Here is a 9,107-nt window from a genome sequence, read left to right as displayed (position 1 = left end):
GTCTTCAGTGTGCCCTAGGGCATTCTGATTGTTGCAGCCTCTCCTGTAGTGACAGCTGGTTGACCAGAGCCTGCTGCTCTCTCCGTCACAGCAGTCATTCCTAGGCTGGAGTTCGGTCGCTGGCCCAGCAGCACACCGGCGTCCGTCACCTCCGCACTCTGCACCAGGAAGGGGATCCTCTTGTCCTCTGGCGGGCGTCCAAGTCCAGTAGCTGGGCTCCCCTAAAAGCAGGCCCTGAGACAAGGGTTTTGGTTGATTAGTTTGCTTGGGAGGGGACCCCAGGAAGCACAGTGAGGGCAGGGGGGGCAGAAGGCAGAAAAGGGAGGAAGCCGAGAAAGGGTGTGTTCACGTGCGGGCGACCGCTGTGGGCCACCAAGCTCCATCCCACTCAGGAGCCAGGAGGCCGGGGCGCCCTCCACCAGCTCCTTTATCAGGTTGAGCGTTGCTCGTGAGACATGAACTCCCAGCCCTTCTCGTGCCTGGGTCGAGCAAGCTCCAGTGTTTGAGAAGAGACACGGAACCTTCCGCTGGCTACCTCCTGGCAAGGACAAGCAGGATGTGTGGGGCACTGCCAGCACCAGGTCCCACCATGAACTGGGAAGACAGAGGCTGCGCATGGTGGACATTCCATACATGCTGTTAGTCCTTCCCAAAGGCTGAACTCAGACGAGGGAATCACAACCCTGCTCAGCCTTTCAAGCCCAGCGTGTGCTCACGTGGCCAGACCACAGCCCTCTCCCCATGGCCAGGGCTCTGAGGAAAAGCGTATCCCTCGACTGAGCGAGCCCTCAGCCCACAGTGCCCCTCGGTGACTCAAGTATGAGGGCCTGTGACAGAAGCTCCGCACCAGTGTCTGTGAAACCGCACCCCTGCGTCCTGCACAAGCACTGCTTAAGCCATGAGAACCTTGGGTAGATTGTTCAAAATTAGATATTACCTCTAAGTTAGTTTTCTGATAACGAAAATTTCCCCGTACCAATGACCAAAATTGTTTGAAAACCCAGACACTAGAAAAACCTTTCGTACGCAACATAATTCCCATCCTTTTAAGTGGTGAGTCACAATTATAATTTTATCTTTTCCTGACAACCAGAAGTCAATGTCACAAGTGTCAATGACTGTCTAGCGACCGCGGGCTACTAAGGTGTGGAGTGCTGTTTGCCCCAGTAATAAGTGGTTTGCAAGCACTGTAGTTTGTTTTTAAAAAAAAAAAAAAATATATATATATATATATATATATTAGAGAGAGAGAGAGAAAGATAGTGTGCGAGCAGGGGGAGAGACAGAGGGAGAGAAACTTGAAGCTGACTCCCTGGCGAATGTGGAGCCCCACATAGGGCTTGATCCCGTGACCCACAAGCTCACGACCTGAGCCAAAACAGAAAGCTGAACACTCAAGAAACTGAGCCACCCAGGGGGGCCCAAGCACCATGTTTTTTGAACGACTGCATCTTTTCTTAGGGTTTCCCCACGTCCACGGGTGTCCTTTCATCAGGCTGGTAGCTCACACTCTGATTGTGACCCGTGCCTAGTCTCTGCTTCTAAGTGGTACAGGCTTGGAAAAGCTTACTAGAATTATTCCTATCCCCAGAGTGAGGGCTTAAGGGACTCCTCTTCTATGGGTGATGTGCATAGTCTTGGCATCTTGGCAGCTCCAAGACTTTTCAGGTGCTTTATAAGACAATGTTCACGGGCTAGGTTATCTGCGTTGTTACATAGTTGCAGTTTGCAGGTAAATAATTCTGGGTAAGTGGGATACTGTATCGTTTCTTTATTTCTCTTGCCTTATTGCACTGGCCAGGACCTCTAGTACAGTGTTAAAGGGAAGGTGATAGAGGACAGCTTTGCCTCATTCCCAGTCTCTAGGGGAACCCTTTAAATACTTCACAAATGGGCGCCTGGGTGGCTCAGTGGGTTAAGCCGCTGCCTTCGGCTCAGGTCATGATCCCAGGGTCCTGGGATAGAGTCCCGCATCGGGCTCTCTGCTCAGCAGGAAGCCTGCTTCCCTCTCTCTCTCTCTGCCTGGCTCTCCATCTACTTGTGATTTCTCTCTGTCAAATAAATAAATAAAATCTTTTAAAAAAATAAATAAATAAATAAATACTTCACAAATAAGAATAATGTTTGCAAGGGGCACCTGATGGCTCAGTCAGTTACGTGTCCACCTCTTGATTTCGGCTCAGGTCATGCTCTCAGTGTTGGGAGACCGAGCCCCACATCAGGCTCCGTGCTGGGCATGGAGCCTGCCTAAGATTCTCTCCCTCTCTCTCTGCTCCTCCCCAACCAAAAAAAAAAAAAAAAGAAGAAGAAGAAGAAGAAGGTTTACAATATTCTGTATTAGATTAAGGATGTTCTTGTCTATTCCCAGTTAGCTGAGATCATTTATAAAGGTTATAAATGGGTATTGAATTTTGCCAGATGTTGAGATGATACTCTTTTTCTCATCTTTTTCTGTTAAGGTTGCAAAGGGCAACACTTAATTTTCTGATATTCAACTGTTCTCAGTCAGATGCCTATCCTTTGCTGACTGCCCAGCTAAAGAGAACCGCCTTGGCCAAGTTTACCTGCCCCTCCAGGTGACAGCATCTGACAAAGGTCAATGTAGAGGAATAAGGGTCAGGCCCTCTTGCCCCCTTCACAATGCCCCACAGGGTTCAGAGCCTTTCCATGGGACCTGCCCAGCCCTGCTCTTCCACTTCCCACGGACTCCCCCCAACCCCACCCATCTGGGGTCCTGCACACCAATCTCTATGCCATCTACTTTCCAAGGGACCCCCCTTGGAAATCATGATACACTATCCTTTTATACCTTGCTGGTTCCTATTAGTTGACATACTCCTTGGGAGTCTTGCATCAATATTCACATCAGACTTTGCTCTGGAATTTCCTTCCCTTATAAAACAGCTGTTATTTGAAAGCCACCAACAAGACCTCTGAAATTGATCACTGGTTCACATGAACTAGACCTTTGAATCCTTGAACCAGTGCCGGTCCCGCTTGGTAACTAACATCCACGATCTGTTGTCAGAGTCAAGCCCGCCTGAAAAAGATAGATAAGATAAGATAAATAGATAAGGAGAAGCCTGAGGGAGCCAGGTGGGGGTAACAGGCAACCCCCGGTGTCCTCCAGGACAGCTGCCTGATTAACTCAGTCAAGGACGCCTCACTCCCGGGGGAGGCTGCTGGTGCGTTCCGGAGGCCTGAGCAGCAGGCGCGAAGCTGGAGCACTGGGGTCGGAGACGCGAACTCTGCCGGCAGCGCCGCCTCTCAGGTGCGCGCCCTCTGTCAGGCTCCCCACAGTCAGCGCTGTCTGTTCTCTGTCCCTTTGGTTTTACATTTTCTACTTCCTTCTACATTCTTGCCACATAGAGTCTTGGACTCCAAAATCACATCTTCACACCTGCTTCAGGGTCCACAGTGGGGATTTGCTCTAGATAATTATGACATTATTCTAGACAAACCACCTGATGATACCACCTTTTCTGAGATATAATTTACATACAGTCACCTGCACCCATATCAGGGGTCCCGTTTGATGAGTTCGGACAGACGCCATGCTTGAGTGTTCACTAAGAGATTGGGCCATTTTCACCACCCCCCAAAAAATAGCTCGTGTTCAGTGACCCTCCCGTGCCCTGGGCTCAGAGCCATGTTCATCTGCTTTCTCTTGGGAATGCTCAGCTCGTTTCACACAGCCCGCTTTCTTTTATGTCTGGCTCCTTCCGCTCAGCAAAATGTACTTGACCTTCCTCCACATTGCCATGGGCAGCGTCCACTCCTGTTGGCCCCTCCAGGGCGCCACGTGTCAACCATTTGTTTAATCGGCTGAGTCTTAGAATACTTCAGCAGGGACTTCGCACACTAAAATCAATAAATCCGTTCCTTTTCAGGCTTGAGTGCATACTAGGTGCCCAGCCCTGGTGTTTGAAACACATCACGCACAAAATAGTCATTTGTGCCCTCAGGGAGCCAAGAGTGAGAGAACACAGAAAATAATAATAAAAAATCCGTGATATGGCATATGCATGATTTTTCTAGAGTTGCTGGAGAAAATTACCTCAGCCTCGGTGGCTTAGAACAACAGAGATGAATTCTTGCCCACAGCTGGAGGTCAGGCATCCAAACTGAAGGCGTTGGTAGCTCTGGTTCCTTCTGGAAGCCCAGAGAGAAAATCCACTCCCTGTAGCTTCCGTTGCTTCCAACGGCAGCCAGCAGTCCTTGCTGGTGGACTCATCACCCCCTATCTGCACCCCCGTCTTCGCATCCCCTGGGGCTCTGGGTATCTTCTCCCCTTCTCTTCTCTTCTGTGGACACTTGCCATTGGAGTTTGTGCCCTCCCTAACCAGGATGCTCTCATCTCCAGACCTTTCATTATACCTGCAAAGTCCCTTTTCCAAATGAGGTCACACCCATAGGTTCTGGGCGGACATTTCTGGGCTCTACCCTTCAAACCACGCAGAGTTTTTTGGAGGAAGAAGTTGCTGGAGTAAAGTCACGAGAGTCGTATAGAATGAGGAGGAACAGGAGTGCCGGGGGTGCTGAGTGCAAGGTCAGTTGGCGGGTCAGAACAGTCCTCCTTGTTCCCAGGCTGAGGGAACAGCAGACAAAGGCCTCTGCCGAGAGTGGCCAGGCATGTGGTAGGGCAGCAAGGAGCCCCGGGGCTGGATCCTGCCGGCATGAGGCTGACTGGGAAGAATCTAGATGCTACTCAGAAGGAGCCGTTGCAGAGGTGAGCCTCAGAGTGATAAAACCCAGCCACTTTCTGGCTGTGTTGAGCTCAGATCTCCTTGGACAACACTGGGAGCAGGGGCAGTTCAGGAGTCACCCGAGTGAGTCCCGGGCTTGGATCCAGGGAGGAGCCGTGCAGGTGGGAAGAGCGGCGCTTGAATCTGGGTGTTTTGAATCCAGGGAAAACTTAGCAGCAAAGCACACAGATCCTAGGTGTACACTCACAGCACTCCCACAGGGCAAGCACTTTGTGTAGCCCCCGGATGAAGACTCGCCGGCGATCTGCCCCTGGAGGCCTTCAGTGCTGCTCAGGCGGCAGCCCCACCTATGCCCAGGGGCAATCACTCCTCCGCCTTCCAGACCCTGAGGCTCCTCGTGGCTGCTCTTGAACTTGACACACATGGACTCACACCGCGAAGCCTGTGTGCTGCTTCCTTCCACACCGTGCATGCGATTCACGTCCAGCCGCAGTCCGTCTTCCTCGTCCTGCCTCCCGTTGGCTCACCTGCGTACTCCACGGTTTCCTGATGGTCTCACCGCTGCCGGACAGTTGCGGTTGTTCCGGGGCTGGGTTCCAACACGCTGCTGGGGGACTTCGGTGGAGACCGGTGCACGCAGGAGGGCCACTGCCAGATGGCGCCACGCACCAGTGTTCGGCGTGAGACGTTTCCACGTTGCCGGCTGCCACGCCTGTCTGACACTAGGAGAGTCTGACCCCGGATCTGTGTTGAGGATGAAACCAACAGGACATCCGGGCGGACTGGAAGTAGGGTCCGAGAGACGGGAGTCCAGAATGACTCTAGAGGGTCGGCCTGAGCGACTAACTGCTCAGTGACACTTGGGTGAGCAGAGATGAGGCAGGTCAAGAAGTCAGTCTGTGCTTCGCAGACATCCCAGGGAGGACGCTCGAGAGACGGTAGACACCCCCGTCTAGACGTCTGGGCTGGAGAGACAGCAGTGTAGATGAGGCGGCTGTAAACCATGAGAGAGGAAATCACACCAAGGAGGTGAGTATGGGTGGGAAGCAGGGGTGCTGTAATGTATAGTGAGAGCAGGGAGAAGAGGAAGACTCAGCAGAGGAGACAGGGAGGGGGCTGCCAAGGAAGGGACACTGAGGACTGACCTTCAAACTAAGCCATGTGGGGTCACTGGTGACCTTGACCAGACGGTTTCCTTAGACTGGGGGCTGGGAGTGCTAGGTCTAGTGCAGGTGACTGTAAGTAACAGGAGGAGAGAGACTTGGTGTATGGACGCCTCTTGATGAGTTTTGCTAGAAAAGAGCAAATACAAAACCAAAACCAAAAAGCAACAGGGCAGAAGCCTGAGTGGAAAGGGAGAACAAGCGAAGGGACCATTTCCCTTCAGGCAGGAGAAGCCCAGCACGTTCCGTCTTCCTCCTCACTAGAACACGCGCAAGCCCGAGATGGTTTTGTTGACTCTGAAGGCATTTTCGTGAAAGTGGAAAAGGCAGGAGAGAGAATGGGCAGAAGTGGGCTGCTCCCCAGGAGCCACGAGAAGGGCAGGAAAGGAAAGATGTGTGTTAAAGCCGCACGGAGGATCCTGCTGTTGCAGCCAGGTCTACGAACCCCGAACCCCGTGTGCCCTGCGGGCGTGAACAGGCCTACAAACCCCGCTGGTGGGGCCGGCTACAGCACGGGATTTGACTTGAGGGGGCCTGGGGAGGAGCCCGCAGGAGTCTGCATTTCTCCCGGGCTCCCCGGCAGTGCCCACACTCCGCCCCAGACCCCATTTCCAGGATCGACAGGGGAGAAAGAAATCCCAAACAATGTGACCTGGGGAGCTCTTGCAGAATGAAGCACGTGTGTTTCCTGGCAGAGCGAGGCTCACAGGGCTCCTCCCGTTGGGCTGTGCGAGCACAAGCCCAGAACAGCGCCGCAGGGCACAGTGGGAGTCCTCAGGGGGTCCCTGATGGGGACAGCAAGGGCCCTATGGACGCTCTGACCCTTGAAAATATTTTCACAGAGCCCCATCTGTTCTCCCTCAGTGGATCAGGCCTCCTGGCTGGTCCTGGTTGTTTGTTCCCTGCACAAGTATGTGGGGCGCAGAAACATACCGGGCCAACACCAACAGAAAGGACGGAGGGGTCCTCTGCGGCCCGCTGGGCCCCGTGTTTGCAGAGCACGCAGCTGCGGGTCCTCAAGGGGGATCAGCTGAGTGGCCCCGGGGGGCGGCCACACTGTTTTCCCAATAAACCCATTGCTGCCGTGTCTGTTCGCTGGGGCCTGTGAAATGCCTGTTTGTTCCCCTCAGGCCTTTCTGAAGGATGCCCCCTCGGCGGTGGCCATGCCCACGAACCCAGCAGCATATGCGGCAACTTCGAGAAAATCGTTTCAGGTGACTTGGCTAAAGGAGGTCGTCCTTGGGAAGGGGTCACGTGGACAGGAGGACCCCCAACCCCCGATGTTGCCTTTGTGGTTTCCTCTTTTTTTTTTTTTTTTAGATTTTATTTATTCATTTGACAGAGAGAGAAAGAGAGAGAGACCATAAGTAGGCAGAGAGGCAGGCAGAGAGAGAGGGGGAAGCAGGCTCCCGGCAGAGCAGGGACCCCCCAATGTGGGGGGCTCCATCCCAAGACCCTGAGATCATGACCTGAGCCGAAGGCAGAGGCCCAGCCCACTGAGCTACCCAGGTGCCCCTTTTGGAGGCCCCAGAGTTCGTGCCAGGACAGACTCTATAATAGAGTCTACAAATTCAAACATTCGCTCTAGCGTTTCCCGAAGTCGTTTTCCACTTAGGCCTCCTGTGCTGGCAAGCCTTAGACTTCATTTTCTTTTCTCCTGTGTCCGTGACTTTGTCACGTCCCTCAGCGGCGGGAGGACCAGAGCAGCCACCCGCTCCCCACCCCACCTCGACCCGGCCCCGCTCTGTGTGGCCGCCCCGCCTTGGGTCCCGGCTGGCCACTCTCCACCATCCCGGGGCTCGCCGCCGCCCGCTGGGGTGGGCCGCATAGTCCGAAGGGCTCTGCAGGGTTCGGGGAGGAAGGCCAGCAGTCTCTCCCACACTGCAAACGTCAGATGCCAACTCAGAAAGCTTATATGCTCACTCTTCTCCCCCAAAACCCATCCATCAGGATATAGTCTAGTGTCTAAAGTGCATGTGTAGCGCTACCTGTCACAGGTGCCGTGGGAAGACCAAACTGACACATTTTCTGCAAGTTATGAAAAAAAAAAAGGTGTTCAATAAGCCCCGGAGAAACCATCTGACAAATCCGGAATGAAGGCCATTCTACAATGGCCTGCAATTCACCCAGTCTCTCCAGAAAGTTCATGCCACAAAAATAAAAAGGTGGGAAAACCATCCGAAAAGCAGCTCTGGGGACACCCGGGTGGCTCAGTTGGTTAAGCATCTGCCTTTGGCTCACGTCATGATCTCAGGGTCCTAGGATCGAGTCCCGCATCGGGCTCTCTGCTCAGCAGGGAGCCTGCTTCCCCCTCTGCTCCCCCTGCTTGTGCTCTCTCTCTCTCTCTCTTTGTCTAACAAACATATAAATAAAATCTTTAAAAATAAAAAAATTTAGATAAAAAATAAAAGCAGCTCCATTTGCAACAGCCAAATGCAAGGTACAAGTCCTGATTCGCTCCTGGATAGCCATAAAGGGCCCTGGGGACAACCCCCTGAAATGTTCACTTTGCATATTTTGATGAAGCCGAGAAAGTTACGTCCTTAGAACGTTTTAACTCCTATCAGGCTTCCAAGTTACATGCCTTATTTAAGTTCTACCTTTTAATTTTTTCAAAATTCCACAAAGTAAATGCTCCTCGGTAGTGAGATCTTGGTCACACATTATGGGTTCACCATGCCATTCTGGCACATCCTCTAATGTATCCTGATATCTGTTCTTTTTAAAAAATCCTACCTGGGAGTCACTGGGCTGCGGGAACCTGTAGTGGGAAATGCTGAACTCTTAGCACTTTATTGCTCTGTCTCCATTTTTCCCTCTTCTCCTTCTAGAATTCTAAAGAAACATGGGCCACTTTACTGCTCTACGTACCTTAATCTTTGTCTCTCTGTGCAGTGTTCCAGAAAATTCCTTCTGACAGTTCCTTGAGTTCGATGACTTATCTAATCCACTTTTTAAAAAAAGATTTTATTTATTTATTGGACAGACAGAGATCACAAGTAGGCAGATAGGCAGGCAGAGAGAGGCGAAAGCAGCCTCCCTGCTGAGCAGATAGCCGGATGCGGGACTCGATCCCAGAACTCTGGGATCATGACCTGAGCCAAAGGGAGAGGCTTCAACCCACTGAGCCACCACTTTTAAACCCATCCACTGAGTTTCTGATTTCCATTACTGCGTTTTTTCATTTCTAGAAATTCCACTCGGTTCTTATTATAATGTATCACTTATACATACACAT

General features: G+C 52.2%; 1 long non-coding RNA gene across 1 annotated transcript; it reads right to left on the bottom strand.

Moving 5' to 3' along the window:
• Positions 1-2,249: 2,249 nt before the first annotated feature.
• Positions 2,250-8,877, bottom strand: LOC116575875. Its single transcript, XR_004279987.1, has 3 exons — positions 8,741-8,877; positions 5,852-5,942; positions 2,250-5,700 (listed from the first exon to the last, which is right to left on the bottom strand). It is a non-coding gene; the product is annotated as an uncharacterized LOC116575875 (long non-coding RNA).
• Between the last annotated feature and the right edge of the window lie 230 nt (positions 8,878-9,107).

The sequence above is a fragment of the Mustela erminea genome, chromosome 1, assembly GCF_009829155.1.
Source record: "Mustela erminea isolate mMusErm1 chromosome 1, mMusErm1.Pri, whole genome shotgun sequence".
Taxonomy (NCBI): Eukaryota; Metazoa; Chordata; class Mammalia; order Carnivora; family Mustelidae; genus Mustela; species Mustela erminea.
This window is presented reverse-complemented; position numbering and strand designations above follow the sequence as displayed.